Source organism: Ranitomeya imitator, chromosome 3 (assembly GCF_032444005.1).
Source record: "Ranitomeya imitator isolate aRanImi1 chromosome 3, aRanImi1.pri, whole genome shotgun sequence".
Taxonomy (NCBI): domain Eukaryota; kingdom Metazoa; phylum Chordata; class Amphibia; order Anura; family Dendrobatidae; genus Ranitomeya; species Ranitomeya imitator.
The window spans coordinates 585,242,621-585,256,111 of NC_091284.1; positions in this window are offsets into that span (position 1 = coordinate 585,242,621).

Consider the following 13,491-nt stretch of genomic DNA (forward strand, 5'->3'; position numbering starts at 1 on the left):
GCGCCGGAGCCGCATCGTGAAGACAAGAAGAGGACGTCATCCTATGAAGATAGGAGGCCCTGGACCAGACCGCGATGCCCATCGGACTGGACCGCCCACCCGGGTGAGTATAATCTAACCTCTTTTTCTCATCTTTCAGGATACATCGGGGCTTATCTACAGCATTACAGAATGCTGTAGATAAGCTCCTGATGCTGGTGGGCTTAGCTCATCTTCGATTTTGGGGGTGACAAAAGATGAGAGAAACCTGTAATTGACATCATAGGTAGATCACAATTTTGAGAGTCAAAATGAGAAAACAAATCCAGAATATCACCTTGTCTGATTTGGCAAGATTTATTTACAAAATTGTAGCCCTGCACCAGACTGGAAAGACTGAATCTGCAATAGGCAAGCAGCTTGGTGTGATGAAATCAACTGTGGGACCAATAATTAGAAAATGGAAGACATACAAGACGACTGAAAATCTCCCTCAATCTGGGGCTCCACGCAAGACCTCACCCCGTGGGGTCAAAATGATCACAAGGACGGTGAGCAAAAATCCCAGAACCACATGGGGGAACCTAGTGAATGACCTGCATAGAGCGGGGACCACCGTAACAATGGCTACCATCAGTAACACACTACGCCGCCAGAGTCTCAGATTTTGCAGTGCCAGGTGTGTCCCCCTGCTTAAGTCAGTACATGTCTGGGCCCGTCTGAAGTTTGGTAGAGAGCATTTGGATTATCCAGAATAGTATTGGAAGAATGTAATATGGTCTGATGAAACCAAAGTAGAACTGTTTGGTAGAAACAAAACTCATCGTGTTTGGAAGAGACAGAATGCTGAGTTGCATCCAAAGAACACGATACCTACTGTGAAGCATGGGGGTGGCAACGTCATACTATGGGGCTGTTTCTCTGCAAAGGGATCAGGATGACTGATCAGTGTACATGAAAGAATGCATGGGGCCATGTATCGTGCGTGAGATTTTGAGTGCAAAACTGCTACCATCAGCAATGGCATTGAAGATGAAACATGGATGGGTCTTTCAACATGATAATGATCCCAAGCACACCACCAGGGCAAAGAAGGAGTGGCTTCGTAACAAGCATATGATGGTCCTAGAGTGGCCTAGCTAGTCTCCAGATCTCCGGAAGTATTTTGCTGTGTTCTGGGACATAGTGCGCGGACGCATGCATTGTAATGCTTTTTGGCTTTGCCTGCAGTTGGGCAAAGCATAATGTGTGTACGCGAGCGAAGATGGCATTGCGCACGCGCAAACTATGGAGGACAAATACTCTAATTCCCAAACATATTGCGGACAACAGGGACGGAAGGGGTGGAGAAATAAAGACGAAATGCCGCCCATCGGACCGGAAAAAAGGCATTTACATATCCCGCCAATTTGAGGTGACAAGTTCCCTTTAAAAAACTTGTTTACTTATTCTCACTTTGGCACTTTCACTTTTTGCAGTCTGATCGCAGTTATAAGGTATAGCAATACAGGAGCATTGCTATACCTTATAACCTGTCAGTGCTGCAGACACAAGTTAGTTAGATCATGAACTGCAGATGTTCTAACTAACTTGCTAGTAACTGGTGAACCGGATGTCGTCATGATGACATTTGTATACAATGGGAATGATCGGCCCCTGCTATTACATCGCGGTGTCTCCAATCCAGGGGCAGAAGGGCTTTCTTCTGTCTGTCTGCTCACTAAATTAGGGGGTTAAGGTTCGGGAGCGGTGTATGGCCGGGTGTCACCTGTTAGAATCATCTGACCCCTGGCGGCAATCGTGCACAGCTTCTGTGCTTGTAAAATCGCCAGAACGTCTCCATAGGGCCAAGGTTGTTGACTAAAAGCTTTTCAAAAACCTGACCTGCACATCCAAACATAGACTCAGTGTGAACAGGTGCTGAACCTAGAGTCGCCAACTCGTATATAGTTAAGTAAATAAGGCAGCACACTGCAACGCTAGAACATACAAACTTGAAAAACGAAATTTGAACTGCATTACTGCACTAGAAATATGAAAAATGAGAGCTTTTAGCGCATAAAAATGGCCAATTTTATGTGTACCTGGTAGCCCCATTACGGCATCTCTCTTATACCAGGTCCTAAACTTGCCTTACCTCGCTGAGAATAAACGTCTCCATCTGAATGGGTACATGTGAAAACCTCTTACTAGACTAAAATTCTCTCTCTCTGTGGAGGGGTATTGGACCTGCTGTAATTAAAACACCTGAAGCTAGGAGGCGGAGTGCACGATCAGAAGGCTAGAGAATACATTTCAAAAACCTGACCTGCACATCCAAACATAGACTCAGTGTGAACAGGTGCTGAACCTAGAGTCGCCAACTCGTATATAGTTAAGTAAATAAGGCAGCAAACTGCAACGCTAGAACATACAAACTTGAAAAACGAAATTTGAACTGCATTACTGCACTAGAAATATGAAAAATGAGAGCTTTTAGCGCATAAAAATGGCCAATTTTATGTGTACCTGGTAGCCCCGTTACGGCATCTCTCTTATACCAGGTCCTAAACTTGCCTTACCTCGCTGAGAATAAACGTCTCCATCTGAATGGGTACATGTGAAAACCTCTTACTAGACTAAAATTCTCTCTCTCTGTGGAGCGGTATTGGACCTGCTGTAATTAAAACACCTGAAGCTAGGAGGCGGAGTGCACGATCAGAAGGCTAGAGAATACATTTCAAAAACCTGACCTGCACATCCAAACATAGACTCAGTGTGAACAGGTGCTGAACCTAGAATCGCCAACTCGTATATAGTTAAGTAAATAAGGCAGCACACTGCAACGCTAGAACATACAAACTTGAAAAACGAAATTTGAACTGCATTACTGCACTAGAAATATGAAAAATGAGAGCTTTTAGCGCATAAAAATGGCCAATTTTATGTGTACCTGGTAGCCCCGTTACGGCATCTCTCTTATACCAGGTCCTAAACTTGCCTTACCTCGCTGAGAATAAACGTCTCCATCTGAATGGGTACATGTGAAAACCTCTTACTAGACTAAAATTCTCTCTCTCTGTGGAGCGGTATTGGACCTGCTGTAATTAAAACACCTGAAGCTAGGAGGCGGAGTGCACGATCAGAAGGCTAGAGAATACATTTCAAAAACCTGACCTGCACATCCAAACATAGACTCAGTGTGAACAGGTGCTGAACCTAGAATCGCCAACTCGTATATAGTTAAGTAAATAAGGCAGCACACTGCAACGCTAGAACATACAAACTTGAAAAACGAAATTTGAACTGCATTACTGCACTAGAAATATGAAAAATGAGAGCTTTTAGCGCATAAAAATGGCCAATTTTATGTGTACCTGGTAGCCCTGTTACGGCATCTCTCTTATACCAGGTCCTAAACTTGCCTTACCTCGCTGAGAATAAACGTCTCCATCTGAATGGGTACATGTGAAAACCTCTTACTAGACTAAAATTCTCTCTCTCTGTGGAGCGGTATTGGACCTGCTGTAATTAAAACACCTGAAGCTAGGAGGCGGAGTGCACGATCAGAAGGCTAGAGAATACATTTCAAAAACCTGACCTGCACATCCAAACATAGACTCAGTGTGAACAGGTGCTGAACCTAGAGTCGCCAACTCGTATATAGTTAAGTAAATAAGGCAGCACACTGCAACGCTAGAACATACAAACTTGAAAAACGAAATTTGAACTGCATTACTGCACTAGAAAAATATGAAAAGAGCTTTTAGCGCATAAAAATGGCCAATTTTATGTGTACCTGGTAGCCCCGTTACGGCATCTCTCTTATACCAGGTCCTAAACTTGCCTTACCTCGCTGAGAATAAACGTCTCCATCTGAATGGGTACATGTGCAAACCTGTTGTGAATTCTGTGGCTGAGTTCACTTCTGTGGTCACAAGTGGTATTGCAGCCTCTGGGCTTCCTCCCTCAGGTGTTTTGGTGAGCTCGTTGGCTGCCTTGCTATTTAGCTCCACCTGAGTCTGTCTTCCTTGCTCCTTGTCAATGTTCCAGTGTTGGATCTGAGCTACTGCATCTTTCCTTGGGCCTGCTGCTCTGCTAGATAAGTGCTTCTAGTTTGTTTTCTGTTTTTTCTGTCCAGCTTGCTATTAACTTTTGCTGGAAGCTCTGAGAAGCAAAGGGGTGCACCGCCGTGCTGTTAGTTCGGCACGGTGGGTCTTTTTGCCCCTTTGCGTGGTTTTCGTTTTAGGGTTTTTTGTAGACTGCATAGTTCTCTTTGCTATCCTCGCTCTGTCTAGAATATCGGGCCTCACTTTGCTGAATCTATTTCATTCCTACGTTTGTCTTTTCATCTTGCTAACAGTCATTATATGTGGGGGGCTGCCTATTCCTTTGGGGTATTTCTCTGAGGTAAGTCAGGCTTGTATTTCTATCTTCAGGCTAGTCAGCTCCTCAGGCAGTGCCGAGTTGCATAGGTAGTGGATAGGCGCAATCCACTGCTGCTTACAGTTGTGTGAGGATAGATCAGGTACTGCAGTCTACAGAGATTCCACGTCTCAGAGCTCGTCCTATTGTTTTGGGTTATTGCCAGATCTCTGTATGTGCGCTGATTACTGCACGCTGTGTTGCCTGATTGCCAGCCATAACAGTACAAGGAGCCCTTCAATGATTTCCAATAGAGGGAAAAAAGAAATCCTGACATCATTTTTTTTTCTTAGCTCTGTCTTCAGTCTTTTTTTCCCCCTAGACATTAGAGTGCTTCAGGACACAGCTGTGGACATGGATATTCAGGCTCTGTGCTCCTCAATGGATAATCTCGTTGTAAATGTACAAAAGATTCAAGATACTATTGATCAGAAATCGATGCTAGAACCAAGAATTCCGATTCCTGATTTGTTTTTTGGTGACAGAACTAAGTTCCTGAGCTTCAGAAATAATTGTAAGCTATTTTTGGCCTTGAAACCTCATTCTTCTGGTAATCCTATTCAACAGGTTTTGATTATTATTTCTTTTTTGCGCGGCGACCCACAGGACTGGGCATTTTCTCTTGCACCAGGAGATTCTGCATTGAGTAATGTTGATGCATTTTTCCAGGCGCTGGGATTGCTTTACGATGAGCCTAATTCAGTGGATCAAGCTGAGAAAAATCTGCTGGCTTTATGCCAGGGTCAGGATGATGTAGAAGTATATTGTCAGAAATTTAGGAAGTGGTCAGTACTCACTCTGTGGAATGAATCTGCACTAGCGGCTTTGTTCAGAAAGGGTCTCTCTGAAGCTCTTAAGGATGTAATGGTGGGATTTCCTATGCCTGCTGGTTTGAATGAGTCTATGTCCTTGGCCATTCAGATCGGTCGTCGCTTGCGCGAGCGTAAATCTGTGCACCATCTGGCGGTATTGTCTGAGAGTAAGCCTGAGCCTATGCAGTGCGACAGGACTATGACTAAAGTAGAACGGCACGAACACAGACGTCTGAACAGACTGTGTTTCTATTGTGGTGATTCTACTCATGCTATTTCTAATTGTCCTAAACGCACTAGGCGGTTCGATAGCTCTGCCGTTATTGGTACTGTACAGTCCAAATTCCTTTTGTCCATTACCTTAATGTGCTCTTTGTCATCATATTCTGTCATGGCGTTTGTGGATTCAGGCGCTGCCCTGAATCTGATGGATTTGGATTATGCTAAACGTTGTGGATTTTTCTTGGAGCCTTTGCGGTGTCCTATTCCGTTGAGAGGAATTGATGCTACACCTTTGGCCAAGAATAAGCCTCAGTACTGGGCCCAGCTGACCATGTGCATGGCTCCTGCACATCAGGAAGTTATTCGCTTTTTGGTACTGCATAATTTGCATGATGTGGTCGTGTTGGGGTTGCCATGGCTACAAACCCATAATCCAGTATTGGATTGGAACTCTATGTCGGTAACCAGCTGGGGTTGTCAGGGAGTACATGGTGATGTTCCATTTTTGTCTATTTCGTCATCCATTCCTTCTGACATCCCAGAGTTCTTGTCGGACTTTCAGGATGTATTTGAAGAGTCCAAGTCTGATGCCCTACCTCCGCATAGGAATTGTGATTGTGCTATCGATTTGATTCCTGGTAGTAAATTCCCTAAGGGTCGTTTATTTAATTTGTCCGTACCTGAACACACCGCTATGCGCAGTTATGTGAAGGAGTCCCTGGAGAAGGGACATATTCGCCCATCGTCGTCACCATTGGGAGCAGGGTTCTTTTTTGTAGCCAAGAAGGATGGTTCGCTAAGACCGTGTATTGATTACCGCCTTCTTAATAAGATCACTGTTAAGTTTCAGTATCCCTTGCCATTGATTTCTGACTTGTTTGCTCGGATTAAGGGGGCTAGTTGGTTTACTAAGATTGATCTTCGTGGTGCGTATAATCTGGTGAGAATCAGGCAGGGAGATGAATGGAAAACGGCATTTAATACGCCCGAGGGTCATTTTGAGTATCTGGTGATGCCGTTCGGACTTGCCAATGCTCCATCTGTTTTTCAGTCTTTTATGCATGACATTTTCCGTGAGTATCTGGATAAATTCTTGATTGTTTACTTGGATGACATTTTGATCTTCTCAGATGATTGGGAGTCTCATGTGAGGCAAGTCAGAATGGTTTTCCAGGTACTGCGTGCTAATTCCTTGTTCGTGAAGGGATCAAAGTGTCTCTTCGGTGTGCAGAAAGTTTCATTTTTGGGGTTCATCTTTTCCCCTTCTACTATCGAGATGGATCCGGTTAAGGTTCAGGCCATCCAGGATTGGACTCAGCCGACATCTCTAAAAAGTTTGCAGAAATTCCTGGGCTTTGCTAATTTTTATCGTCGCTTCATCTGTAATTTTTCTAGCATTGCCAGACCATTGACCGATTTGACCAAGAAGGGTGCTGATTTGGTTAATTGGTCTTCTGCTGCCGTGGAAGCTTTTCAGGAGTTGAAGCGTCGTTTTTGCTGTGCCCCTGTGTTGTGTCAACCTGATGTTTCTCTTCCGTTCCAGGTCGAGGTTGATGCTTCTGAGATTGGTGCAGGGGCGGTTTTGTCACAGAGAGGTTCTGGTTGCTCAGTGTTCAAACCATGTGCTTTCTTTTCCAGGAAATTTTCTGCTGCTGAGCGTAATTATGATGTGGGCAACCGAGAGTTGCTGGCCATGAAGTGGGCATTCGAGGAGTGGCGTCATTGGCTTGAGGGTGCTAAGCATCGCGTGGTGGTTTTGACTGATCATAAGAACCTTACTTATCTTGAGTCTGCCAAGCGCTTGAATCCTAGACAGGCCCGTTGGTCGTTATTTTTTGCTCGTTTTGATTTTGTGATTTCATACCTTCCGGGCTCTAAAAATGTGAAGGCGGATGCTCTGTCTAGGAGTTTTGTGCCCGACTCTCCGGGGTTATCTGAGCCGGCGAGTATCCTCAAGGAAGGAGTCATTGTGTCTGCCATCTCCCCTGATTTGCGGAGAGTGTTGCAGAAATTTCAGGCTAATAAACCTGATCGTTGTCCGGCCGAGAAACTGTTCGTCCCTGATAGGTGGACTAGTAAAGTTATCTCTGAACTTCATTGTTCGGTGCTGGCCGGTCATCCAGGAATCTTTGGTACCAGGGAGTTGGTTGCTAGATCCTTCTGGTGGCCATCTCTGTCACGGGATGTGCGTGCTTTTGTGCAGTCCTGTGGAATTTGTGCTAGGGCTAAGCCCTGCTGTTCACGTGCCAGTGGGTTGCTTTTGCCCTTGCCGGTCCCGAAGAGGCCTTGGACACATATTTCGATGGATTTCATTTCTGACCTTCCCGTTTCTCAAAAAATGTCTGTCATTTGGGTGGTCTGTGATCGCTTTTCTAAAATGGTCCATCTGGTGCCCTTGGTTAAATTGCCTTCCTCCTCTGATTTGGTGCCTTTGTTCTTCCAGCATGTGGTTCGTTTACATGGCATTCCTGAGAATATTGTTTCTGACAGAGGTTCCCAGTTTGTCTCGAGGTTCTGGCGAGCCTTTTGTGGTAGGATGGGCATTGACCTATCTTTTTCCTCGGCCTTCCATCCTCAGACTAATGGCCAGACCGAACGAACCAATCAGACCTTGGAAACATATCTGAGATGTTTTGTTTCCGCTGACCAGGATGATTGGGTGTCATTTTTGCCGTTGGCTGAGTTCGCCCTTAATAATCGGGCCAGCTCGGCTACCTTGGTCTCTCCATTTTTCTGCAATTCTGGGTTCCATCCTCGTTTCTCTTCAGGACAGGTTGAGTCTTCGGACTGTCCTGGTGTGGATTATGTGGTGGACAGGTTGCAGCAGATCTGGACTCAGGTAGTGGACAATTTGACCTTGTCCCAGGAGAAGGCTCAGCTTTTCGCTAATCGCAGACGCCGTGTGGGACCCCGACTTCGTGTTGGGGATCTGGTTTGGTTATCTTCTCGTCATATACCTATGAAGGTTTCCTCTCCTAAATTTAAACCTCGTTTTATTGGTCCGTATAGGATTTCTGAGATTCTCAATCCGGTGTCTTTTCGTCTGACCCTCCCAGACTCCTTTTCCATACATAATGTATTCCATAGGTCGTTGTTGAGGAGATACGTGGCACCTATGGTTCCATCTGTGGAGCCTCCTGCCCCTGTTTTGGTGGAGGGGGAATTGGAGTATATTGTGGAGAAGATTTTGGATTCTCGTGTCTCTAGACGGAAACTCCAGTATCTGGTCAAATGGAAGGGTTATGCTCAGGAAGATAATTCCTGGGTTTTTGCCTCTGATGTCCATGCCCCAGATCTTGTTCGTGCCTTTCATGTGGCTCATCCTGGTCGGCCTGGGGGTTCTGGTGAGGGTTCGGTGACCCCTCCTCAAGGGGGGGGGTACTGTTGTGAATTCTGTGGCTGAGTTCACTTCTGTGGTCACAAGTGGTATTGCAGTCTCTGGGCTTCCTCCCTCAGGTGTTTTGGTGAGCTCGTTGGCTGCCTTGCTATTTAGCTCCACCTGAGTCTGTCTTCCTTGCTCCTTGTCAATGTTCCAGTGTTGGATCTGAGCTACTGCATCTTTCCTTGGGCCTGCTGCTCTGCTAGATAAGTGCTTCTAGTTTGTTTTCTGTTTTTTCTGTCCAGCTTGCTATTAACTTTTGCTGAAAGCTCTGAGAAGCAAAGGGGTGCACCGCCGTGCTGTTAGTTCGGCACGGTGGGTCTTTTTGCCCCTTTGCGTGGTTTTCGTTTTAGGGTTTTTTGTAGACTGCATAGTTCTCTTTGCTATCCTCGCTCTGTCTAGAATATCGGGCCTCACTTTGCTGAATCTATTTCATTCCTACGTTTGTCTTTTCATCTTGCTAACAGTCATTATATGTGGGGGGCTGCCTATTCCTTTGGGGTATTTCTCTGAGGTAAGTCAGGCTTGTATTTCTATCTTCAGGCTAGTCAGCTCCTCAGGCAGTGCCGAGTTGCATAGGTAGTGGATAGGCGCAATCCACTGCTGCTTACAGTTGTGTGAGGATAGATCAGGTACTGCAGTCTACAGAGATTCCACGTCTCAGAGCTCGTCCTATTGTTTTGGGTTATTGCCAGATCTCTGTATGTGCGCTGATTACTGCACGCTGTGTTGCCTGATTGCCAGCCATAACACAAACCTCTTACTAGACTAAAATTCTCTCTCTCTCTGTGGAGGGGTCTTGGACCTGCTGTAATTAAAACACCTGAAGCTAGGAGGCGGAGTGCACGATCAGAAGGCTAGAGAATACATTTCAAAAACCTGACCTGCACATCCAAACATAGACTCAGTGTGAACAGGTGCTGAACCTAGAGTCGCCAACTCGTATATAGTTAAGTAAATAAGGCAGCACACTGCAACGCTAGGACATACAAACTTGAAAAACGAAATTTGAACTGCATTACTGCACTAGAAATATGAAAAAAGAGAGCTTTTAGCGCATAAAAATGGCCAATTTTATGTGTACCTGGTAGCCCCGTTACGGCATCTCTTATACCAGGTCCTAAACTTGCCTTACCTCGCTGAGAATAAACGTCTCCATCTGAATGGGTACATGTGAAAACCTCTTACTAGACTAAAATTCAGATGGAGACGTTTATTCTCAGCAAGGTAAGGCAAGTTTAGGACCTGGTATAAGAGAGATGCCGTAACGGGGCTACCAGGTACACATAAAATTGGCCATTTTTATGCGCTAAAAGCTCTCATTTTTCATATTTCTAGTGCAGTAATGCAGTTAAAATTTCGTTTTTCAAGTTTGTATGTTCTAGCGTTGCAGTGTGCTGCCTTATTTACTTAACTATATACGAGTTGGCGACTCTAGGTTCAGCACCTGTTCACACTGAGTCTATGTTTGGATGTGCAGGTCAGGTTTTTGAAATGTATTCTCTAGCCTTCTGATCGTGCACTCCGCCTCCTAGCTTCAGGTGTTTTAATTACAGCAGGTCCAATACCCCTCCACAGAGAGAGAGAATTTTAGTCTAGTAAGAGGTTTTCACATGTACCCATTCAGATGGAGACGTTTATTGTCAGCGAGGCAAGGCAAGTTTAGGACCTGGTATAAGAGAGATGCCGTAACGGGGCTACCAGGTACACATAAAATTGGCCATTTTTATGCGCTAAAAGCTCTCATTTTTCATATTTCTAGTGCAGTAATGCAGTTCAAATTTCGTTTTTCAAGTTTGTATGTTCTAGCGTTGCAGTGTGCTGCCTTATTTACTTAACTATATACGAGTTGGCAACTCTAGGTTCAGCACCTGTTCACACTGAGTCTATGTTTGGATGTGCAGGTCAGGTTTTTGAAATATATTCTCTAGCCTTCTGATCGTGCACTCCGCCTCCTAGCTTCAGGTGTTTTAATTACAGCAGGTCCAATACCCCTCCACAGAGAGAGAGAATTTTAGTCTAGTAAGAGGTTTTCACATGTACCCATTCAGATGGAGACGTTTATTCTCAGCGAGGTAAGGCAAGTTTAGGACCTGGTATTAGAGATACCGTAACGGGGCTACCAGGTACACATAAAATTGGTCATTTTTATGCGCTAAAAGCTCTCATTTTTCATATTTCTAGTGCAGTAATGCAGTTTAAGTTGACTATAAGCTGACCTGGACATTTGGTCACGTCTAAGGTCGTGCCGGGTAAAGGAGTTCTCTGAAGACCACATGTGAATGGCGCAGCAGTGTGTATTTACATGGTGCTCTTCAGAGCGCTGGTTCTCAGGGTCATCGGTGGTCTTGGTGGTCACATCCGAAGTGACTGGACACTTATCCTCTATCCAAAGGATAGCGTAGATGAGTCGCCCGCCAGGGCCGTGGGGTGCCCGGTATCGGGTCCTGTGCTCACAGGGGGATGTCACAGTGGCGACCTGGTCCAAGGCCCTAGGCGCCCATGTAAAGGCGAAGGACTTTAAAGGGTATTTGGTGAATAGTTTATGTTCGTGACACCACCTGTGGTATTCCACCCACAGGTTAAGTATGTCCCCAGGGCTCCCGGTGTGTAGATGGAAATGATGTATGGTGCAGTAAAGAACGAGGACACAGGTTTGCAGTCTCTTTACCTGGTTTACTGAAGACTTCAGGCAGCCACAGTCCAGGGTACCAGATCACTGGGCAGGCAGGGTCCAGCCATTTTGGAAGCGAATCCACAGTCCCATTTTACCAGGTGGAGTTAAAAGCCTTCCTCTAGCGCGGTGGTGTTGTAGTCCCTTACTGCCTATGGCTTCACATTAGGTCCTCACAGTTCTTCTTTCTGTCCCCCATATAGGATAGGACATAAACCCGTATGACTGGTGACTTTAGCCTTTTTACAGGGACTCTAGCACACCCGGGCTGTATAGGTGTCACCGTGCCTCCTGGGTATTAAGGCGGACAGGTAACTTGCAGTTCAGCTGTCCTGCCGGTCTCTGATGTAAGTCGTAGAGTTCCTTACAACCTCAGTGTTCCGGCTACCGATTATCTGCGCCTCAGAAGGAGGCAGCCTGCTCTTAGCTAGTCTCCGCTGATAACACTCTCCTGTGCTTCGCTCTCGTTCACGGTCACTGAACAATGTTCGGCTTCCTGTATGTCTCCTTCCAGGAGCTGTAGTGCTTCGGACTACACGGCCCCTTCAGACCCTCTAGGTCGGTCTGCTCCCTTCTGTCTCTCTGACTGAACTTTCCCTCCGAAACCACTATATATGCATATGCAGGGGAGTCACCTAGAAAATATGATCAAAAGCTCCCCCTTGTGGCCTGGAGTGTGAACATGTGTGCATTGTGGTTACCTGATAAAAGATCTCCTTCATCGCTTACAAACGTAACATCACTCCGTGAGGAAAGCAATGCTACGGTGACGACCAGGACCCTGGGGCGCCACATATAGCTTCCACATTTGAAGTAACCCACGTTTACAGGTTTTCCAAGATTTTTTTTTTATTTGCATACAGGAATATAGCAAATCATATCACAATCCTGGCGCTCCTGAAGTGCAATGCTACCTATTCACCGTCACATGAGATGTGGTGATTAGGGTTGAGCGACCTTTACTTTTATAGGATCGGGTCGGGTTTCACGAAACCCGACTTTTGAAAAAGTCGGGTCGAGTGAAATCGGCCGATCCTATAAAAAAGTCGGGGTTGGGGTCGGCCGAAACCTGAAACCCAATGCAGTGCATTGGGTTTCCATGGTTCCCAGGGTCTGAAGGAGCGGAAACTCTCCTTCAGGCCCTGCGATCCATATTTTAGTGTAAAATAAAGAATTAAAATAAAAAATATCGCAATACTTACCCTCTGACGCGCCCTGGTACTAACCGGGAACCTTCCTTCCTTAGAATCAGCCTTCCAGGACCTTGCGGTGACGTCGCGGCTTGTGATTGGCTGCGCGGCCGCCCATGTGACCGCCCGCACGACCAATCACAAGCCGCGACATCACCGAAGGTCCTGGAAGGGCTGATTCTTAGGAAGGAAGGCTGTCGGAAAGAAGCAGGGCGCGTCCGAGGGGGAGTATATACCTAATAATTGCGACGTCACCGCAAGGTCCTGGAAGGCTGATTCTAAGGAAGGAAGGTTCCCGGTTAGTACCAGGGCGCGTCAGAGGGTAAGTATTGCGATATTTTTTATTTTAATTCTTTATTTTACACTTAAATCTGAATTCCGATACCAATTCCCGATATCTTAAACATATCGGGAATCGGTATCGGAATTCCGATTCTAGATTCAAAAGATCGCCGACTTCATGGCCGACCCCACACTGGGGTCGGGTCGGGTTTCATGAAACCCGACCTTGCCAAAAGTCGGCGACTTTTGAAAAATTTCGACCCGTTTCGCTCAACCCTAGTGGTGATGTGAAGGGTACATATAGAATAATACAGCGAGGTGGACATTCAAGTTACATATTAGATGAAAAAAATATATTTTTATAGGTCACAAGAAAAGTGAAAGGGGGCCAATTGGGGCTCTATCGCCAGGGGCCACATGACAGGAGCCGCTGTCGGGACGGAGCCAGCACTTCTGGCCTAGAGCCTCTGCTTCCCTGTCGCCTACGCTGGGCTTATGTCCGCCTGCAGCTGCCGCTAGGGGGAGCCCGCCATACAGGGATTCCTACAG